Below are 9021 nucleotides of genomic sequence, written 5' to 3' on the forward strand. Positions count from 1 at the left end.
CAAAAACTTCTCTACATTCCCTCCATAAAAGACTTCTACTATACACGGAAAATAAATTTCGCAGTTGCTGCTCCAACTCTATGGAATTCTCTGCCACAGCAACTCCGTGACAAACAACATCTAGACAAATTCAAAACTAGCCTCAAGACTTTTCTATTCTGTGACGCATTTGGCTGTGCCTAGACTTATCTTCTGGATCTTTTTTTTTTTTTTTTCTCCTCCTTCTTCTTTTCCTCTCTTTTTTTTTTCCTCTTTCGCTCCCTTCCATTTTCTCTCCTTGCAACCAACCGCTTTAATTAAGCGACCCTACCCTATACGTTTTTACCCCATTCCCACTTTCTCCTTTTCTTCTTAAAAATGTAACTTTTCCCCATCCTTCCCTATTATCCTCACTTTCAAGTTTGTCTTGTTGATATCATATATGTTCGCACTATTTATTTTTAAAAGACAACTATTTTAAATTTTTTTATTTTATTTTATCTCTCTCACCTTTTAAATTTTATTGTTAACCGGCCAGATATCTGTTGATGGTCGGTATATCAAAAACTAATAAACTTGAAACTTGAAACTTACCTCCTGGAAAGACTTGTCCAAAGTTTCCCATTCACACTGGTGGAACCTTGTATGTCACACTTATAGAACAGAAGCCTACTTAGCTAAATCTTCCAACAGATTTTCCCAATTCCAGCTAAAATGGAACTCCTTACAATTATATATGCAAACCATCTCACCTTGATTTACTTGCTTTCGCCTTCCCTTCCTCTTTCTCCTGTATTTTTCTTTCACACTTCACACTGATTCATGCTTGGTCAACATGGTAACCATTTTTCTCTATGAGATATACTTTTGTTATAGTTACAGGTCCATGATTGTTAACGCATACCTTTGTTACTATTGCTTGCTATTTGCTCAATACTTATGTATATCTCTTGTTTTGGAGTGAATTTACCTGTTGTTTTTTTCCATATTTTGTAAAACTGAAAACTTTTAATAAACAAACCTTGACTTAAAAAAAAACAAAAACAAATCCGAATATGAACATTTTTTGGTGCCATCCCTAGTGGTAAGTGCAAATATTACTGCACTTTTGTAAAGGGGCTCCTAGGGGTCGCTGTTGCGTGATGGCCCTATGTGTCTTTGCTCCATGCTCGACTTCAGCTTCCCGTACATCAAATCTGTTCTGGAGACAGTACAAAAAGTTGCGAAAACTATCAGTGTCTCTTACTAAACCAGGGGACTAGAAAACAATAGCTAGGTCGTATAAATATGCTACAGATCACCCAGCTGCACATCGTAAATAAGCATACAATTTCGGCTCTCTTCCAGCCCTTTGATGTGCTTTCCAGAAAACATTCAACTTGGTTGTCTCTTTATTACTGGACCTCTTTCCCTTTTTTCCCTTACTATACTTGACTTATAGTTTTACAGTAATCATATTTTTCTAATAATATGTTCAGTGCAAGACCAAGACATTGTTTTAACCCCCCTGATTTTCTTCTGTTGTTACTGTGCCAATAGTGTGAAACCTGCATGCATTTCTGGGACAGAGAAGGAAATTCAAAGTACCTGATTAGATTTTTGGCCATTACTTAAGTCAATTTAATTGTTTTGTAATCCTTTGGGAGATTTAACGGTATATAAGACACCACATTAACCCCTTCCCCCCTTATACAAAAGCGTAGCACGGTTTTTAGTGCCGCTGGCGGTAACAGCTTCGATGCTCATAGAATTCCTTTGAGCGTCCAAGTTGTTACCGCCGCTGCTGGCGCTAAAAACTGCATTATGCTTTTGTAAAAGGGGGAGGGGATAAATAAATACCTCTCATGTACTTCAGTTTAGAACGGTATGAGTTTTCAAAACTTAGGCATTAATATTTCCTTAAGAATGAAATACAAATCTAAAAATTTGACCTATTGGTGACTGGCAGTCAAAGCAAAATCACCCCAAACACCCTCTGACCTCTAAATACCACCCTGACAGCCTGAAAAGTTTAAAGTTTAAACTTGATCCACAATTGAATAGGGAGCAAGTGTAAGCTATGCAGTAATGTGGCCTTTCAAGCTCTTCTTGGGTGCACCAGTTATAATATTGCACCTGAAACAAAAATAAAAGTGACAAAATGAAATTTCCTATAAACATAAAAAATGAAATAAACATGGAAACATATAGGCAGATAAAGACCAAATGGGCCCATCCCAGACATGGGCAACTCCAGTCCTTGAGGGCCGGAATCCAATCGGGTTTTCAGGATTAACCCAATGAATATGCATTGAAAGCAGTGCATGCAAATAGATCTCATGCATATTCATTGGGGAAATCCTGAAAACCCGATTGGATTCCGGCCCTCGAGGATCAGAGTTGCCCATGTCTGGCCCATCCAGTCTGCCCATCCACAGCATGCACTCTCTCCAAGGGTTACCAGATTTTACTTTAGTAAAATCCAGACCCCTAGACCCACCCCCCAGGCCCATCCCCACCGTTATGCCCCAGTCCCGCCCCCCAATCCTTCCCATGCCCGCCTCCCCTCCAGTGCCTGCTTTTGTCGGGCAGAAGGACATCCGCGCATGCGCGGATGTGACACGATGACTTCATGCGCATGTGAGGTCATTGAGTGGCATCAGCGCATGCACAGATGCCCTCCTGCCCTACACGATTTCGAGGAAACTTTTCAAAACCCAGACAAAGTGCCGGGTTTTGAAAAGCTGTCTGGACCTCAGGACATGTCCTCGAAAATGAGGACATGTTTGGGGAAATCCAGATACCTAGTTATCCTACTCTCTCCTCTCCCTAAGAGATCCCACGCGCCTGTCCCAAGCTTTCTTGAATTCAGACACAGTCTTTGTCTCCACCTCCTCTTCTGGGACACTACTGATCACTCCCCTGGTTTTGTTATTAAAACACACACATACACACGTTATTAGTGTTTTTGATATAGGATGACTGGATATATTTACATGTTTAACTGAAACAGAATGACACATAATTGCCATATTGTGTTATATCTTGGACAGTAAAGAAGAATTTTCCATTAAAAAAACACACTCAATACAAAGAAGGGTATGATATAGAAATAGATAACTAAAATAATAATAAACAATTTAAAAAAATATATATATATATCTATAATAATAAAATGCTAGCCGCGCATGCGCACTCTCGCTGCGTGTTCCCTGAGATCTGATCTGTCGCGCTAGGTGAGAGTGCACATGCGCGGAGTACATCACCAGCCGACGATCGCCTCCACAAGCCCGCTCCCAGCCAGCCGACGATCGCCTCCACAAGCCAGGACTGGGGCACAAAGAGTGCCTCCTGCCCCCCCCCCCCGGGACGAACCGAAAAACGGAGCCGAGAGGAGTCCAGCAACTTTCCGAAACGGCTCTTGCGATGACCCCGCCGCCCGGGACCCGAGTCCTTTGCCGCCCCACCCTTCCCTTCCTGCAGACCCGACTACGAACCTGGCGATTCCAGCGTGTGCAGCAGTCTTCACACGCTGCTTCGGGCCCTTCTACTGCCCTGATTTGCTCTGCCACGTCTCTGATGATGTCATCAGGGACGTGCCAGAGTAAATCAGGGCAGTAGAAGAACTTGGTGGCCGTGTCACTTATGCACTTGTTAATATAAACAGGAATAGAATTTCTTGTTTATGGGGAACCATTAGCTGAATATAATTATTTATTCCATTGATACAACTGAGTAAGGCCTACTTGATACAAAAGAGGAGCTCCACTTCAATGCCGACTCATTAATTTCTACATCTAAATATTTTTGCTGCAGTACTAAGTGTGCACAAAAGACTTGCAAAATCAAGAGCACACTATCACCATCCATATGGAATAAGATATATTCAGCTAAAGAAGCCAGAGCAATTTCTTTACTATGGTCCAAATGCAAATTGATCAAAGCCATCAATTTATTCAAAAAGGAGAAAATTTGAAGAGTAACTGACTGTCTTCTCCAAGAATTTAGCCAAAATATTTTTGTTAATATAGCCAGTCCCGCATAAGTCTTAATTAGAATGTTTTCTTTATTAAACTGATAAAAACAGATACTACACTTGATCTTAGCCAAAAGGCCGAGAAGCGATAGAATGTTTTCTTTATAATTTTTATTGTACTTAAGGTTGTACTGAGCGGCCCTTGTTAATGTGGACTTGACATAAGTCTTAATTAGAATTTTAAGTTGTTTCTTTGAACTGTTTTCCTTTTGCTTTTCCTGATTTTTGTTATTGATGTAACAAATATTAATAAAAATGTAAATAATAAAAAAAAAAATATATATAGCCAGTCCCTCAGGCATTAGTCTTATTAAAGAAATGACAAGTTTGCATGAGGTCAAACTTGTTATAGGTTATGCAGTGTAATCTCATTATAACGGACTTCAAGGGACCTGGAAAAGCGGTCCATTATATCCAGAGTTGCATTTTTTAAAACTTTTATTTAGGTCAACTTGAAACAACGTACAATCGATGAACAACAGTCACTGCACAAGCATATCAGTGACATCAAGAACAAAACTCAGCAAAACATTGGTATGGCACGAAAAGATTGTAAAACCAGAACACTAAAAGATATTCTAAAGCATTATGTCATACTATACTGGAAAGAAAAATACTATCATTTTCTTCTGGGCTGCATTTTGATACTATATCACCGGCACGCCACGAACATTATAGGTGGAGCCTGCATGTCCATTACAGCCAAATAAAACTACAGCTAAAAGCGGTTCTGGGGATCAAATTAGTTGTCTGTTATATCCGAAAGTCCGTTCATGCGAGTCCGCTATATGCGATGATTTTCTGCATGTTTATAAAGGTGCTTGGCCAGGACCTATAGACGAGGTTCCATTAAGTGAGTCTGTTATAACAAGATTATGCTGTAAATCTTTCCTTAATTGCTTCTGATCATTTCAGCTATACACAGCTGAAAGTAGTGCAACATGCAGAATGTGAAGTTTAGATAGTTTTTCACTTTCTGCATGTTGCACTGCTTTCAGCTTATAGCTGAAATGATTAGAAGCAATTAAGGAAAAATTTATAAGCTATGAAGAGTTTTACCTCATGCAAAATTGTGATTTAGATTCTAATCTAAAGTATCAACTGCAAGAGACAAGATTTTGGTGTAGTCCTCTAGGCTTTTTTTATAGAGGGGAGAATCAATATCCAACCTGTTCCTGGAAAACTTGGGTCTTAAGTGTCTGGTGGTCTTGTCTGCAACCGCCTTCAGCTCTCGCCTCCTCCAGCACCGGACACAACCGCCATCTTACATCAAGCAGTCACCACCAGGAGAATTTTGCGAGAGTTCACGAGATTACATACACATGCACAAGCTGCACTGCCTCCAGTGGTTACATTCTGGAACATTGTCCGCCTCACTGCTGTAACCTCACGCAAGCGCTTTCCTGCGCCTGTACGCGATTGTCCTCTCCACTCCACCTCACAATCGCGTACAGACGCAGGAAAGCGCTTGCGTGAGGTTACAGCAGTGAGGTGGGCAACCTTCCATAACAACGGAAACATACCGAGGGCCTCAAAATAGTACCTGGCAGACCACGCGTTTGAGACCACTGATCTATAGGCATGGGGGAAGGGACGGGGGCTCACGTGTGGAGGGGAGGAATGGGAAGAGGCGGTGGGGTGGAGAGGAGGAAGGTGCCGGCGCCCCCACTGAACATCACAGAAGCTCATGTAAACCACTCTGAATTGACTTCGCAGTCATTAGTAGCGGTACAGAAGCTTTCAATGAACAATCATTAGTGAGGGATTGGCAAGCTCTGCCAGACTCCAGGGAACTTGCCTGTCTCTAGCAATTGAAAACACAATATTAGAGCCCTATGCCCAACTGGCAGCAATGTAGCTGGAGGATGTTCGCACAGCTAAGAGGAAACAGTGAGCCATGTGCTCTTGTTGGTACAATGTACATAAGAACATAAGAAATGCCTTCACCGAATCAGACCTTAAGTCCATCTAGTCCGGTGACCCGCACACGCGGAGGCCAAGCTAGGTGCTCCCTGTTGAAGACTCTGGTTTACCCATATCCCTCAATGTGATTTGCAAGAAGGTGTGCATTCAACTTGCCCTTGAATCCCAGAATGGTGGTTTCCGTCACATCCTCCTCCGGGAGAGCATTCCAAGCGTCCGCCACTCGTTTGTCCTGGGCCTGTTGCCCCTCAATTTCAGTCCATGACCTCTTGTCCGAGTCACATTTGACAACATGAATAACGGTGATTCTTGCTCTATTTTGTCGAATCCTTTTATTATTTTAAAAGTCATAAGAACATATATTTTTTAAAGTGCCATGCTGAGGCAGACAAATGGTCTATCAAACCCAGTATCCTTTCACCAACAACAGACAGTCTGAGTCACATGCAGAATGTATGTGCATATACACTCGTATAATGGTCATTTCCTCATGTAAAATTTGCTTTGACCACTATGCATATCATATGTATGGCTAGACAGACTTCATGGGCCATTTGGGTCTTTATTTGCCGTCATTCACTATTTTTCTCTTATTTGATGTTTTAAGAGTCTGATACTTTTAAAACTCTGGTATCTCCCTATGCACATTTACAGGATCATTATAGGAGGGATGATATTATGAGAATCATGATTGCTGAATTGAATTATTAAAATCTCAAAGGGGTATTCTAGGGTTCTGAAAGTTAGTTGAGAGATGCACAAGACTGAAGGTTTCCCTAAGGCACCAGACCTTGTACTGGCTCTGGTTAAAATACTCTCCAGCAAGACTAAAAATTCCTTCATTCAGCATCTTCCTGTTTTCCACTGGCACATGACTTGTTTCATACCTGACTATAGCAAGGAAAGAGTCTTCCTGTTTAAAGAATGATGCGGGAACAAATCTGTCCCCGTCCCCATGAGATCTCAATAACCCCTTCTTGTCCTTGCGAGTTCTGTGCCTGAATTTAAGAAGGCGTGGGATAGGCACATGTAGGGTTACCAGATTTTACTTTTGTAAAATCCAGACCCCCCCTAGCCCTGCCCCCAGGTCTGCCCAGTTCCACCCATCCCTGTCCCAATCCCACCCTAGCCCCACCCACCTCCCTGCCTGCACATGGGCAGGAGGGCATCCGCGCATGCGCGGATGACCTCCTGCCCAATGTGATTTCGAGGAAGCTTTTCAAAAGCCAGACAAATGCTGGGTTTTGAAAAGCCATCCAGCCCCCAGACATGTCCTCGAAAAGGGAAATACGGATTTCTGGTAATCCTAGGCACGTGGGATCTCTTAGAAAGAGGAAGAGATAATTGTTACTATGGATGGACAGACTAGATGGGCCATTTGGCCTTTATCTGCCATCATGTTTCTATGTTAAAGTGTTTGAGGCTTGTTCAGATGAAGACAGAGCTTGCTGGAATGGGGCAGGGGCAGGGACAGAGTTTGCAGGGATGGGGACATATAGATCCCACAGGGACAGGGAAAATTTATCCCATGTCATTCTCTATTCCTGAGGCCATGTGGTGACCTAGATGAGAAAGACTAAAATAGGCCGAACTGGGAGTACAGAAGGGGACAATGTAATAAATGGTGCTAACAGATAGGCACCCCAAAATGGGCGCTAAATCTGTTATAGAATGCTAGCATAAGTGTGCAGATACGTATCAAACTTTAGGCATGATCACATATGCCAGTGTGGCAGCTGGTTACACAAATGCAACTATTCTATAAAATGCATACAAGAAACCTGCAACAAGCATGATGCCGGCTGAGGAAACCCCGAGATCATCTTTAAACTCAACAGAGACTTTCTCATTCTGTGGGAAAAAGAGACCGACTGACTTTCCCACCAAAATTCAACTTGGTGACCAATAGCCTTCCCTGTTCCCAATCAGATCAGTGGACCCACTATTTATAAAGACAAACTGCAGACCTCACAGCATACCCTGAAGAAAACCACAGCATGATGGCTGAAATGTTGTTTTTTCCTCACAAGTGCAGCGAGACCAAGAAACCTGCAATAAGTATGTGTACAAGAACCATTGGAATGCCCCAGACATGCCAGTGCCCCGCCCACATTATTGCCCCCTTTGCATTTGTTTACTGGACAACTTATACACACTGTATTCCCCCGATATTCCCTCGATATTCGCAGGGGTTCGTTTCCAGGAACCCCCGCGAATCTTGAAAAACCGCGAATACCGTTTTTCATTGGGGAGATTTGGCAGGGCAGCGGGAGAGGCAGGAGAGAGCAGCCGGAGCGCCGGCGAGTGAAGGAAATCACTCACTGTATGCTCCGACTGCCTCTTCCTGTACTAAAGTCGGGCCTTACCAATCAGGAGCTGCATATCAGCACTTGCTAATGCCAATTATTGATATTTATCACCAATTATTTGTCAATGTGGTGCCACTTAATTATGTCTGCGCGTAACTAGCAATAATCTAGAACTGCGTGACAAAGTTTTTGTGCCATGTTTAAAATCTGGGGGGAAGTACACCTCTGCCTCTGAAGTCCTCTGCCTCTGAAGTCCGTATCATGGATCCTCATATGTACGGTATGCTGTAAACCCTGCATTTTAAATATAGTTTCTTACTTCAGTTGTTTATTACAAAGAGGCAGGCTGCCTTGGGAGGTTCAGAAGCGGTAAGTGACAAAATAGGAAATGTGGTTTTGAAATAAGCACACAGAAGAAGAATAAAGATAGAAAAAAAAAAAGAGAGACTATGTTGAGCACAAGGAGATTAAGAGACAATTGTCTCAGGAAATGAGGAGGCGGTGCCTTAGTGAATGTAGAGAAATGTTGTAGGGGTGGATCCTTTCCTGCTGCACAGAACGTTTGCTGAAATTGCATCAGGATGGCATGACTAAAGAACAGATGTAATAAAGCATGATGATTCCGATAAATTACCAAAGGGATGATGATAAAAATTGACAGATATTTCACTATGCTATGCAAAGAGATTACGCAATCCCATATACTAGCATGTGATAAGTCTGTGTTGCATGGCACAAATACTCTCCCTGAAGTATTCTGACCAAGTGAGATCTGTGCCAAACTAGATGAAATAA

The 9021-nt window shown here is 42.3% G+C and overlaps 1 protein-coding gene and 1 pseudogene across 3 annotated transcripts in view; both read right to left on the reverse strand.

The window, feature by feature from the left end:
* CCDC146 (coiled-coil domain containing 146) overlaps positions 1-9021 on the reverse strand; it is a 190127-nt gene that overhangs the window by 122351 nt on the left and 58755 nt on the right. The window lies entirely within an intron of this gene.
* On the reverse strand, positions 3875-4084 carry LOC117367330 (annotated as a pseudogene).

This window comes from Geotrypetes seraphini, chromosome 9 (assembly GCF_902459505.1).
Source record: "Geotrypetes seraphini chromosome 9, aGeoSer1.1, whole genome shotgun sequence".
NCBI lineage: Eukaryota > Metazoa > Chordata > Amphibia > Gymnophiona > Dermophiidae > Geotrypetes > Geotrypetes seraphini.